Genomic DNA, 15,170 nt, shown 5'->3' with positions numbered 1-15,170 from the left:
GATTTTGACGGTGATTTTCCTCGCAGTTTTGCCAACCGCAGAAAATGTTTACTAGAGGTTAAAACCCCTGCAGAAAGAAAAGTCTTGGTAAAATCATTTATTTTAGGTTTAATACCCAATTTTGTCCCCACTTTGGTTCGAAAATCTCAAGTTAGTCCCTTTTTAGAAATGTAAGTGTAATGGATCCTTACTTGTAATTATATGAGTCTAATGAGTCCCTTCCGTTAAATAGAAGGAAACGGAGTTAGTGGACTGATGATGTGGCAGTAGTCATTGGTGAGGTGTCAAAACGCAATTAAAAATTTATAAAAATGAGAAAAGAAGAGTCCATGTCAGTGGGGGCAAAAGGGAAATGTCCTTGGACTGTGCTGCAAATCCTCCTCCCTCCGAAGACTGAACGCAAGATCCGAGCTGAAGATGGTATTGATAATCTTCATGGGACCAGCATAGGACGAACCAGGAAAAAAGGCATACGCAATTCCCTTCTTATCCGAATCCGCAGGCATTGAATCCTGAGCATCCTTCCACCACCTGAAACACACGGAATCAACCACCGACGCTCTTCACACATTCAATCTCAATCAAACAATGCAGACAGGCTCGGATCACAGCAAAATTCGTACGAGGCACAACAAAATCAACAAGCTTGCCAGTTTGATTATTCGAGGAAAAACATTAAAAATACATAAAACCGATAAAATGGAATTCCGCTTCGCCTCGATCGGCCCAACCCTAAACGTCCGTTGCTTTGGATTACGGAGATTCACAGTGAGGAAATGCACTCACAGATTTAGGGAAAGTTAAATAAGGCGCTAATTGAATTGAAGTGAGAAATGAGTGGAATCTTGAAAGGGGAGACCTGTGAGGAACGAAATAGACTCGCTGGTCCTTGTGTGAGTGTGGTCGCTGAGAGTTATCGGAGCTATCTTCGGAGGCACAGTCCATTGCAGAGAGAGATTTAGAATTCGCTTCCAAATTGTGCAGATTATTTATAAAGCCAGAGAAAGCAGAAAATGAGAGAATTGCAGAGAAAGAAGTAACTCGCCAACTGCAAACCACCACTGCTCCGTCTTCCCGCGATCACTGCCTCTGTTCTTTTCCACACACGAACATGCCCTAATTTAGAACAAATTATCCCCAAATCATTTTATCCCCAATTTCTAAGAAAATCCAATTTCAAAATCAGGTACCGTAACACCAGGTAAGCACGCACACATTGCGTCTTGACACCTCACCAATGACTACTGCCACATCATCAGCCCACTAACTCCGTTTCCTTCTATTTAACGGAAGGGACTCATTAGACTCACATAACTATAAGTAAGGATCCATTACACTTACATTTCTAAAAAGGGACTAACTTGAGATTTCCGAACCAAAGTGGGGACAAAATTGGGTATTAAACCTTTATTTTATTTTTGTAGTGTTTGTATTTTTATGTTTTGCAAATTTTATTATTACATATTTCTTAAGAAAAATTAAAAACACACATGAAACTTTGCTTTTTTTTAACTATATTTAAGAAAAAGCTTGAAAAAAAGGCCAGATATTGTGGAGGTAAGATTTGTTGCATCATCTAAGTGTTGTCGTTATCCTCTTCTTGAATTGTGTCTTGTATTCTTCATGGTAATAAGTTTATGTTTTGTGAGTGGAGTTGAAATCGAATTTTATTGAGTCCCCACTGTAGATGTCAATTTGTTTCGATAAAAAACTGAGCGTCATTTATGGAAGATAAATAAAAGAACTATTGATCTAAAGTAAAGTATAGAATATTCAAAATAAAATAATTCTATCCATTAATTATAGAAATTAATATTTTATTTATAAGCAAAATAATTATAAATAGTATATTATCCAAGATATTACAAAATATTTAAGTTACAAACAATAATGATTAAAATATAAAAATTATAAAGATAATAAATACGTCTCATATCTTTATATATCCTTTACAACAATATTTAATAATAAAATTTAAACTAAATATTGGACAAACTTAGTCCCAATTCTGGATTCAGGAACTTTAGATGGACTTTTGAATGTTTAATATATAGTATCGGGTCCGAGACGGTACATATATGAAATAGATTTGACTTTTGTCTTTCCACAAGTTACTTTTTTTTCTATTTTTTTTTTTCAATTGAACACCCTTCATGAAATCTCTAAAATTCAACTCTTCTGATAATAACCTTCACAGGCCACAATTATTTTTCTCTGAAAGTGAAAGTGGAAACCCCACAAGGGAAACATTTTTCTTATCACTCAACACGCTTAATGGAAGTCTGTAACATTTGAAATGAGGTTTCTTTTGACAACCGTCAGAGTTCACACCCATTTTTCTCGGAAAGTTCGTCTAAACCCCACATATAACGTCTCTATTTGACTGTAAGAATTTTTTTAAGTTTAAATTCACTTTTTTCCCTTTTGTTTTTTGAACTTGAAATTTCAGTTTTTATAAAGTTTTAATTACAAATATGATTTTCCATTTTCTAAAATTGAACAATTTTTTATTTGACTATTAAGACAATTCTTTTCACATTTCCTGCGCTTGAAAAGTAACTTAGATTTCATTTGAAGTACTTTGGAATGAGTTCTACGAGGTTGAAGCTATCATTGTACGTCATAAGGTCTTTTTTTTATTTTCTATTGTTTTCCTTTTGGCCAAAAAAGTAACCTGGCTACCCATTTACGCGAAATCTTCATCACAGTGAGGGGTTTCTCTCATCCAAAAATTGGAGGTTGTCTCTCTGTTCGTGGTGGGTGAATGGCTGAATGCAAACCTTGCTCTCTTTTTTGAGAAAGAATACAATGGTCATGCACAACCAAATTCTGAGATGGCTGAAGAAACCAAAGGTACTAAAACTTGTATGTCTTGCTTCATCTGTTGTTGGACTGTTCTGTTATGCTCTCAGTTCCTCTTTCAACCATTTACTGGGAAACTGGAGCTGGTGGAAGATCCTTCTTTATATTGTTCTCAGTTTCATCATTTGTCTAGCCATCTTTTTCACACCGGCAAGGTCAAGTTCCACCTCTTTCCGGCTGGAAACTCATTTGGCATTTTTGGTTCTGATAATCACTTCTGTTTGTTCCTTTTTGTTTGATAACGTGGTGAAGAGTAATCCAGATGTATACAACCTCATCTCTTGGGCGGCTTTTGCTACAATGTCGCTTGGCTTGTCAAATCTCACTCAATTTGGATTCCAGATTGATCTACTATATTTCTTCTGCGGAGGTCTAACAGTACAACTCATGAAGATCAAATTGTGGTTAGTCACTGTTGGAGGGGGTTTCAGTTATTCCCTCCTCCAGCTTCGTTACTATCCGAGCGACACAGACGGGGAGAACCTTCGGCTCGAGGACCACAATCAAATAATCATTCAAGTTAATGACTCAGAGAGTGTTAGTAGTACAAGTCACGAAGAAGCTAATGCTGATGTTGATAGTACTCAAGGCACCTCACCAGAAGATGGGGATCTTAGATTCCAAGACCATCTACTCACTCAAAGCAATTCACATTCACAAGATGGAAGCGTTGATGATGGTCTTATCATCCAACAACAGCTCATGAATTGTATAAAGGAGCTTGAGAAGGAGAATCATATGCTTGTTTACATGGTTTGTAGTCACGTGGACAAATACCTTAAAGCCGTGTTCGACTCCAAAGAAGTACCGGATCCTGACATCAACTTAGTGATGGATGCACTTCCATCGGAAATCATGAGGCGCCTTAAGGAAACCGTGAAGCTGATGGTGGATGGAGGTTTTAAGGAGGAATGCAGCGACATTTACATCAAATGGCGAAGGGAGTTTCTAAAACAGTGTCTGCAGAAACTTGGGTTGCAAATTGAATTGCAATTTGAAGAGTCCAACGAATGGAAGATTATGAACTGGTTAGACACGTGCAAGGTAGCGGAGAAGATACTGTTTCCCAATGAAAGGAAACTCTGCGATTACCTCTTCTCAGGGTTTTCTGTCGCTGCGGATGTTTCCTTCGATAAGGTTTGCGAGGAACTGACGATTGGTTTATTAAGTTTGTCAATGCCACCATAACAATAGGGAGCTATTTGTCGAATCTTTTGCTCGATTTCTTTCCTAAAATGTCGAACTCATTGGGCAAGCTGGTTCTGAATTTCACTTCAGAGACGTCGTTTGTAGATGATATTCAAGACGTTCGGCAAAGATTGGCTATGCTAAACAATTTTGGGCTTATTGTTTACACTAATAATGTGCAGGCACCAGTCACCGTCAGAGGGCTTCATCTAATTACTATGGAAGCAATGGATTACATCCATTGGATAACAAAGAAGAGGGCTGATCGATCTGACAGCATCGGAAATTTTTTATTTTGGGTGATGATAGTAAGGATGATTGAGTTGTTAGAGAACGAGTTGGTAGCCAAGTATGAAAACTACTATCCTAACCCTGCATTGGGCCATGCTTTTATGATCAATAATCTCAGTTACATAGAACAAAAGACGCGTGATTTGAAATTGAACGATGATTGATTTAGACAAAACGCAGCAAAGGTGGAACAATACTGCAACGTGCATCTAAGAAGTAAGTCACAACAAGCTAATGCTGATGTTGATAGTACTCTTGGTACCTCACCAGAAAATCTAAGAAGGATGTCACAACAAGCTAATGCTGATGTTGATACTTCTCTTGGTACCTCACCAGAAGATGGGGATATTAGATTTCGAAGCCATCTACTCATTCAAACCAGTTCACATTCACAAGAAGATGTTCTTATCATCCAACAACTCACGAACTGTGTAAAGGAGCTTGAGAAGGAGAATCAGATGCTTGTTCCCAGGGTTTGTAGTCACGTGGACAAATACCTTAAAGCCGTGTTTGACCCCAAGGAAGTACCGGATCCCTACATTAACTTGGTGATGGATTCACTTCCATCGGAAATTATGAGGCACCTCAAAGAAACCGTGATGCTGATGGTGAATGCAGGTTTCATGGAGGAATGCAGCGACATTTACATAAAATGGCGAAGGGAGTTTCTAGAACAGTGTCTGCGGGCACTTGGGTGGCAATTTCAGACGCCCAGCAATGACGATTTTGAGAAGTGGTTAAAAACGAGCAAGGCAGCTGCAAAGGTACTGTTTCCCAATGAAAAGAGACTCTGCGATTATCTCTTTTCAGAGAGACGTTTTGATGCGGATGTCTTCTTCGAGAAGGTTTACAAGAAACTGACGACTGGTCTACTGAGTTTTGCCGATATCACCATAACAACGGAGAGCCATTTGCCGAATCTTTTGTCCAACATCGTCCCTAAAATGTTGGAATCATTGCACGAGCTGATAGGGGAGATCTCAGCCATGTGTTTTCCCAAATTGTCGTGCGTACCTGATCTTGAAGACTTTCGGAAAAAATTGTCTATTTTATGCGGTTTGAGGAATACTATTTATACTAATAATGTGCAGGCACCTGTCATCCACGGAGGGCTTCATCTGATAACTTGGGAAACAATGAACTACATCCTTGATAATTCTGGCAACATTGGATATTCTTCATTTTGGGTGGTGATAGGAAGGATGATTGAGTTGTTAGAGAGCGAGTTGGAAGTGAAATCTAAAGACTACTACGCTGACCCCGCATTAGGCTATATTTTTATGATCAATAATCTCAGCTACATAGAACAAAAGACGCGTGATTTAGAATTCCACGATGATTGGTTTCGACAAAACACAGCAAAGGTGGAACAAAAGTGCAACCTATATCTAAGAAGGTCGTGGAATAAGATGGTGGAGTTTTTGAAGGTTGAGACAAAGGAGTGGGCCGAAGCTCATGTGGTAGCGGAGTTAATGATAGAAAATATCCGTTTGTTCAACCTGCACTTTGAGGAGACATGCACAATTCAATCTACATGGACGGTCTCTGATAAACAACTGAGGGAACGAATAATAAAATCCATTGAAGGGTTCTTGTTGCCAGAATATGGAAAATTTTATAACAGCTTTCTAGTTGTTCTTGGTAATCAAGCTGACGAGTATATTGAGTTTGGATTTCAAGACATTCGAAATTGTCTCAGCAATTTGTTTCTTCTAGATGAGGAGACGAATCTAGAATACAAGAAAAATGTATGAAGTTTGCAATAATTTAGAATACAAAATTTCATGGTCAAAAGTAACACTGTTACAAAATGGTTACTACGTTGTTGGGAAGGGGTTTTTGCACTGGGGGGAGGAAGCGGGGTTAGCGTTCATGAAAGGCGGCGCATCGGAGTGATAAGGGTTTTGCGGTTGGAGAAGGAAACAGAGGCGTGAGAGGTTACGACGGCGGGGGAAGAAGCTACTACGAAGGTGGCGAACGATGACGAAGGCAGCGGTGAAGAAGCAGAACCGTGGAAGAATCAGAACAGTGGCGACCCTGTTGTCTGGTCCGCCCAAAACGGCGCAACTGTTTACTTCCGCGGGACCTTACGATTGCACTCCTCCGGCTCCCTCCTCCTCGTCAATGGCTTCGGCGCCACCGTGTGGGACTCTGGCACGGCGGGCGCCACTTCAGCAGCCCTTGAGGATAGTGGCAAATTGGTAATTTTGAACAGCAGCACCGTCTGGTCAAGCTTTGACAACCCCCGATACCGTGGTTGGGTGCACTCTCAAAATTTCAGGGTTGGTAACCTCAAAGTTACATTTCTTATGAGACATTTTTAATTTAAGAGGTGAATTATTTTATTTTTTTAAAGAATTTAAAAAGTTTTATAATAAATGTTTGTTTGATTTAGAAATTTTGAAAGAAGTTAAAATTCTGTAATTTTATTAGAGTAATTATTTACTTATGACTAAAGAATTGGTTAACCATATTCAGAGGTCCCTATTTTTGTAGGTTGTTCTAGTTACATCCTCGTCTTTTAAGTTTTGTTAATTAAGTCCTTAATATGGAAAAATTGAATTAATTGGATCCTTACCGTTAAATCAACTTAATGGGATTAAGTTTTTACTTGACGTGGATAATTTTGGAGACGTGGTGTGCGCATACCCTTATACGTGGCTTTTTATTAATGAAACTCTTGTACGTGACATTTTCTAAAGGAAACATTTAAAAAATTGGGGTTTTTCTGAAAGATTTTAAAATTAGGGTTAATTCAAATTTGAATTGAGAAGAGAAAATTTGAAGCTTCAAATTGGCAGGACGTCAACCATGGAAGCATCTTCGTTCTGCGTTCATCATCAAGCCCAGATTCACCTGCAAACAGAAACCAACCCAGAATTGCGCCAACGCAACAACAACCAAAAATCACCATCTTCATCATGAACCAAAAGACGCGAAGCTCCTCGCATGGTCATCATCTCCATTGCACAACCTACATTAGAAATCGGGACCAGAGAAAAGCAAATTCGCGCAACAGCCCAAGAACCCCAAATCAAACCCTAAGCGCAAATTTCATCTACCCCTCTTCTCCATCTCGCGCCACTCAAACCTTCATCCGGCAACCATGACAACCAATCAAACCATAATCGTGTCACCCAGGAAACCATCAACACCAGTCCAATTCACTGAAGCCATGGCAGAATGCAAGCGGCCGCCGCAGAAGCAAGAGAGCGTTTTCCCCTTGCCAATTCTCTTCCTAATTTTAAACCAAATTTTGAAGACTCATTTTTGAAGTTTGAAAAGAGGTAGTAGAAGAGGAGACATATATCCGTGACGCAAAAAATCTGAAATCAAAGCCCAGAATTTTTCAGATGAAACTATGCAATCTCAACAGGGTACTTACGAATGCAATCTTCCCAGGGACTCTTGGGTGAGGGATTCACGTGTCTAAGAGCTTCCCACACCGCACTGTTACACTTGAATCCACTCCCAGACACAATCTGCCATACTTTGTTCCCCTTGCGTAGTTTCACCAACGTCGTCGGACCTCACGCTCTTCTCTCCAAAAGCCCTAATCTCTTCCGCGCTGATAACGTGGCACATAGTAACGAGGGAAGGTGGCATTACACTTGGTTCGTCGTTTGCCACATAAAAACAAAACTTAACGTCGTTCAGTTTTAAGGACTAAACATAAGAGTTTTAAAACTAAGAGGACTAAAATGAACAAACCTTTCGAAGAGGGATGAAACCCAAAATCGCTTGATAGTTTAGGGACTAAAAATATATTTAACCTTTTTTTAAATTCATATTTTGATATATGTATTTTGGTTTGATTAAAGTCTGCATAGGTTCAATTTGATTTAACTCAATTTAATATGGTTTTGTCTCCATTAAATTTATATTGGTCAAATTTGACGTGATTTCTCTTATGCCAATTTCGATCAAGATAAATCCAGCTAAACTTGATACGACATAAATTTGTCCTGACTTGGCTAAACATGATCCTACACTTATTTAGCTTAACTTGGACTCGGGTTAACTCAACTCGATTGTGACTCATGTTGACTTGGACCCAGATCGACTTAGGTCGATTGAAGCATATTGATTTTGTTTAACTAAACTTTAGCCAACTCGACTCAACCTAGACCTAGGCTAGGTCGACTCAACCTAGGCTAGGACAAATTTTTCTCAACCTTGGTCGAGGTTGACCCAACTTAACCTAGTCTTTCTCGGGCTATGCTCGACCTAGTTTTAATCAGACTAGGACCCATCTGAGTCTAGTCCAATTCGGCTGAAAGTGGGTTGTTCCATTTCAGATGAACGTTGACATGCTACAAACTGGCTTGACTTGGACACAAGTTGACTCCGATCAACCTAGATCCAAACTAACTTTGCTAACTCGGGTCAACTAGATTGAATTTGGGATGAATTGACTCAATCGAACCTAGACCAACTTAACTCTATGAACTCTGAGTCGACTCAACTTGACTTGATTGAGCTCAAGATGACCCAACTTGATCGAGCTTGAGACAACTTGACTCGAATGTGACAACTCAACTTAATTGAGCTCGAATTGGCTTGACTTGAATGGGCCTGTGTCAATCTGACTTAAACTGGCTTGGGTTGACTCATCGAACTTGTGTTGATTGGAATTGATGAGACCTGGGTCTCAAGTGAATCAATTTAACATTGACCTTACTTTGTTGTTGTTAATGTCCTTACAAAAATTTTCTCTTTTCCATTTTATCAATTTACTTAAAATTGTTTTGAATTATAAATAGTTTTGTTTTTATGCACTAGATGTTTATAAGATTACATTAACAGTCAAATGAGTTATGTTATGTTAGAAATATATAAGCTAATATTATTTAATTAATTTTATTAGAAATATAATTATATATTTTAAAATTTTGATGATTTTATCTTAGGTTTAAACCTTCGGTTGATCCTTATATTTGTTGAGGAATCTCAAGTGGGCCCTCTTGTTGAAAACTATCTTAATTGGGTCCTAAATTTTGAAAAGGCTTAATACCATTGTTGGTCCCAATTTACGTCAACTTTGTTCGAAATGGTCCTAATTTTTTTAAAATGTTCAATGTAGTCAGTCATATATATCGTAATTTCTGTTCAATTTAGTCCTTTTTTGCAAACGTTGTTTGGTCAAAAGCTTATTCTACTTGGCCCAAAATACAAGGTCCAATTGAAATCCTACACTACTAGGCCCATAATACAAAACCCAAATAAAATCTAGACTACTTGGCCCATAATACAAAGCCCAAATAAAATTTAGACTACTTGGCCCAAAATACAAGGCCCAAAATTATTCCTACTCTACTAAATTTTCATGATGGCTTAAGATGACCCAAGAGAAAGAGTCTAGACCTATCTTCCATAGATGTCTCCAACTCTCATGAATGTACTAGGTCATGGCTAGGGGTATGCCATCAGATTACATGATGGATAACACCTTTATTTATAGGCTAAGGTATACTTGTCAATTTGGTCCCCTAACATGGTTTGACCCTGACCCACGTGGATTAAGGCCAGAAAAAGCCACAAGACCAAAAAGCCCCTCATAGAAAAAGCCCACAGGTCAAAATATCTATAAAAGTCCTGTGGACTAAAGCCAATCTATGGATTTTTTTTAAAATAATCTTAATTTTAAATACAAAAAAATGTAATTAATCCTAATTTGTTACAAATCTAAGTGTTATAATTTTTGAAAATAATCAAATTACATTTGATAGGCCAAAGTTATTGTCAAAAACATTTATACAAGTTTTCTAAAAGTAAAAAAGTAACAATATTTTTATAAAAATATTTAATTACTTAATTCATTGTCACATAAAATAGTTTAACAATTAACTTTCTGAAACTATATTTCAATTTTTGGATCCTACCTTCTTTAATTTTTTTCTTAGAAAAATGTTCAAAAACCATTTTTGAAAAATATTGTTTATTAAAAATGTTATTTATTTATTAAATACATATTAAAAAAACTAACAATAACTTAGACCCTCTTTAAAAAAATTAATAACAGTGATCAATAAATAATTAAGAAAATAATCAAATTATAATTATAAATATTGAAAAAAAAATTAAAAAGAAAACGAGACCTTAAAATTCGGTCAAAAATTGATTATGTTTCATATATTTCCAATTATAGGATTAATAATAAGTGTTGTAAGTTATTTATAATTCAAAAAACTATTATTAATTTTTTATAATAATAATAATAATAATAATAAATAACAATAACGTTGTTTAAATTTATTACTCTAGGATGACGTCAATCAAAATAGAATTTTTTTTTTATATTTTCGAGTTTGAATTTATCCAAAAAAATTTATGATTAGATTATTCGTATTAGGTATATCAACTTGTAGATAATTTTCACATCAAAATTAAATTATGATTTATTTTTAATAAGTTAAAAGTTGATGATTAATATTAAATTGAATATCTAAAAAAATATAAGCTTTAAATTTGACTTTTTTAGAAAAAAATAAGTATATTAAAAAAATTACATGAACAAACTCATTTTTACTTTAATTATCAAATTAGATCAGTTCATACTAATTGAGAATTTAATTTCTTGAAATTGAATATAAATTATGAATTTGTGAAAAGTAGAGATATTTGAAAATTAAAATAGACATAAGTTTATTTAGTGGAACTAAACCTACTTTAACATTGATCCTGATCCACTTGAGAGAGAATTTGGGTGTTAGGGTTTTCTTTTGCCCCTACTTGAGGGGCTTCCTAAGATGGGGATTTTGAAAGAATGGGTTATGGCTGCATGAGTCAAGTTGACACCTCTAACTTAAGGTGTCTCAAAATGGTTAGAAACTTTAACTTAAAAGAGCCACCTTGGTTGGTTTGGAGAACAAGGAGAAATTCTCTTCAATAGGAAGGAGACAAGTAGCAAAAAATCCTCTCAAATGAGAGAGTAACATGTGACCACTACCTGTGGAAATACTCTCCATTCCTAGAGGTGACACATGACCACTAACTATGAGGAAAACTCTTCAATATAAAGCCTCCACATGCCTTGGATGAAATTTTGCTCCCTTGTCCTCCAAGCTTAGCCAAAATGTTGACTCCTTGGTTAAGACACCCATTTTGGATGTCCAAGCATAGTCAACTATGGGCCTTGGCCCTTTGTTGAATTGTTTGGTCAAAATCCTATTCTACTTGGTCCAAAATACAAGGCTCAATTGAAATCCTACACTACTAAGTCCATAATATAAAGCCTAACTAAAATCTAGACTACTTGGCCCATAATACAAAGCCTAAATAAAATCTATACTACTTGGCCCAAAATACAAGGCTCAAAATTATTCTTACTCTACTAAATCTTCATGATGACTTCAGATGGCTCAAGGAAAAAAGTCTAGGCCCATCTTCCGTAGATGACTCTCACTCTTCATGAATGTGCTAGGCCATGACTAGGGGTATGCCAACATCCCCTCCGTCTTAAAAATGATTTGCCCTTAAATCTTCAACATGGGCTAAAGGCAAGTTCCTTTTCTTCATAATCTTCATTTCTTCCTTATTTTCCATCAAGATCAAATACCTATTTTATACACAAGTTAGAACAAGTGTTATAATAGCGAGTATGTGAAGGATATAACTTTCAAGAAGGATACACCTTAAATCAAATGAATGATTAAGGTATTAGAAAATAGGAGCAATTTTCTTTTGATTTCCCACACAAGGATCCTTTGGGTCTTTTCTTGCCATGTTTCTTGAGGAAAATGGCAAGGAGACCTTTACATTTTTACACAAGCTTTGTGCCCTTAACATCATAATTTGCTTGTTGGGGGCATTCTTGTGAATTGTGCATCATGCTTTGACTCTTAGAACACAAAGTGTCTTTTATTTTCTTTTTACCTTCTTCTTTTTCTCTTTCTTTTTCTATTTTCTTTCTCATTTGTGCTTGATCCTCTTCCTCTTCAACAGATTTTGAAAGTCGTTGAAGCCTTCAATGGATTTCAAAAGTCGTTGAAGCCTTCAACAAATTTCTAAATCTGTTGAAACCTTCAATGTTTTTTCTTATTTAATTTTTATTTAATACTTTTGATATGTTTTTAATTATTTATTTTTTAAATAATTTTTTATAGTTTCTGTATATACTTTTAATTATATAATTAAATTTTATTTAATTAATTTTTATTTAAATTTTTTTATAGGTTTAAAATTTATAGAATTAGATTTTTTTGAATTATTTTTGATCTATTTTTATTTAATTTAATAAATTTTTAATTAATATTTTTATATTAAATTTATTATTTTTATTTAATTTTTTAGTAGTGTTTGGATGGGTTTCTAATTTTTATAATTTAATATTTTTTAGTTTTTCTATAATTGAATTTAAATTATTTTTAATAATTAACTTTTGTTTAATTTTTTGGATAGGTTTATAATTTATTTAATATAATTTTATTTTTAATTATATTTTGTTTAGTTTTGGATACGTTTATAATTTATTTAATTTATTATGTTGTTTAATTATTTAATTGTGCTTTATTTAATGAATTAATTTTTGACTAAAATGGCAAGAATCTAAGGTGCATCTACTTATCAAGGAGAGAGTTCTTCATAGGATGAAGGAAGGAGAAAACCTACAACTTCAGCTCGTAGAAGGCGTGAAGTTGATAATGATGTTCATGTAGATGACCCTACAATTGAGGAGCATGTAGTTGAGGACAAGGAGCATCAGGATGTTCCTCGTGAGGAAGTTGGAGGATTTGCAAGAGGTCCATAAGATCCTTCCTTATTAATGCATTATGTTAACCATTTTGCTTACGTCATATGGCAAGGTCGGGTGAGTGCACAACTTTAATTTTAATAGTTATTGTTTAGTTTGAATAAATTTTATATTAAATATTATTGTGTAGGATCGAGAAAAGATCAAGTTGATCTCTCACGGAAAGAAGCTAAATAAATTAGGACCCTACGCGAGGGAATTCAACAATTTGTGTTGAATTCTGGTTTGATGCCTCTCACCGACATCTCGTATGACTACACGAATAAGGGCTTTTTGTTGACATTCGTTGAGATATGACACTTTGAGACAAGCAATTTTCATCTCCCCATGGATGAGATGATAGTGACTCTGGATGATGTGTTGTCATTGCTGGATGTTTTGGTTCTATGACAGTTCTATAATATCGAGGAGTTGGAGTATAAGAAGCTTAGACAATCATTGTCGAGCTTCTAGGCGTCAATCACGGAGGGTTGGTGGTGAAATGATGGAAGTTAGACTAAACTGTTGTAGTTCATTTCTCGACCCTCTCAATGGTCGTTTGTTCGCATATCTTTCGTTGTAAATTTGTTTAATCATTGTCACATTACGATAATTATTTTCTTTCAGAGTTAATAAAATATTTGCAGGTGTAACTTTAGTCTTATTCATATCACAAATAATGATTGTTCACTCAGATTTAACCTACTAACATAAGGGTGACCAACTAAAGTTTCAGCCAAATCGTGGTTGTGATATCCACACATGACCTTCAAGACTCATCCGTCCCCATTAGAAGATGGTTTACCCTTTAACTAAAAGGGCTCTTACATTTTCGAGTCCTATATACATTAGGCTCCACATCAGGTTTATATTTCCTATACTTTTCACCTCTTTCACGTCCAAGCAAGATGAACGTCTTTCTTTCTCGTTTACCAGTAGCTTTGTCAGCAGTAACCACCACAAATTGTAGATCATGAACAATCCCTCTCACCTATTCAATTAAGTGATCACAAGAGAAAAATATTTCGTTCGTAGTAAAATTATTTGTGAGATATTTCTCTCCAACTTCTTGTATGAAAGAAGAAAAATATGTTATAAAGCTAAAGTATACTTTAAGATCCATACCATAAAGACATTCTTTCATTTTAAATATTCACCTATAAAATAATATTCATTTTTCAATATGTAACATCATCCATAATTAAATAAAAATGTAAAAATTTGATAAAAAAGCTAAATAATTGTTAAACAATAAAAATTCAAATAATTAATCATCTATAAAATTTATAATAAATTAAAAATAATAAATAACTTATTCTAATATAATAAACAAATAAAATAATAAAAAAATTAGCTTGAGGCACAAAATGGATTTTGAAATCCGTTTTGCCATTCAGCAAATTCCAAAATTTGTTCGTCTTTAGTTCGATATCCATTAAAGGCCTCCATCTAAACATTTTCATGCACCTGAGAGAAAAACTGCTTTATCTTGCACAAATCATCTTTATTTTTATTTCTTTCATTTGAACACGCTTCATGATGTCTCTAACATATGACCCTTCATCCACTAGTATTTGGAAAATGTTTTTTAAACATCCAATTCAATCACAGTTGAAAACCATTGACAGTAATATACTTATTTAAAAAAGTAAATTTTTATATTTATAGAAAAAAAAAGATAAAAGATCAAAAAATAAATGAGAAGTAAATGTAAAAATTTATTAAATGTCAGGATCCAAGTCCTTTTTATTGTAAGTGAAAGTTGGTGGAAACCCCACAAGTGAAACATTTGTTCTTTGAACTCAACACGCTTTAAGAAAAGCCTTTAACATTTGAATTGAGAGTCTCTTGACAACCTTCACACTCCACGGTTAATTTTCTCAGAAATTTCGTGGAAAAGATAAGGTGTGGAGTCTATATGACTCAATGAGTGTAATTTTATAAGAATTTTTTTAGTTTAAATTCACTTTTTTTTTTCTGTATTTTTTTGAACATGAAATTTTAATTTTTATAAAGTTTTCATTACAAATATGATTTTCCATTTTCTAAAGTTGAATAATTTTTTATTTGACTGTTTATAAATTAACATTTTGCAGGA

General features: G+C 34.9%; 1 pseudogene; it reads left to right on the top strand.

Moving 5' to 3' along the window:
- The first annotated feature begins 2,024 nt into the window (after positions 1–2,024).
- LOC124834299 (uncharacterized) lies at positions 2,025–6,757 on the top strand (annotated as a pseudogene).
- The last annotated feature ends 8,413 nt before the right edge of the window (positions 6,758–15,170 follow it).

Source organism: Vigna umbellata, chromosome 1 (assembly GCF_029865625.1).
Source record: "Vigna umbellata cultivar VRB3 chromosome 1, Vumbellata_1.0, whole genome shotgun sequence".
NCBI lineage: Eukaryota > Viridiplantae > Streptophyta > Magnoliopsida > Fabales > Fabaceae > Vigna > Vigna umbellata.
Note: the sequence above shows the minus strand (reverse complement) of the source record. Positions and strands in the feature narration are given on the sequence as shown.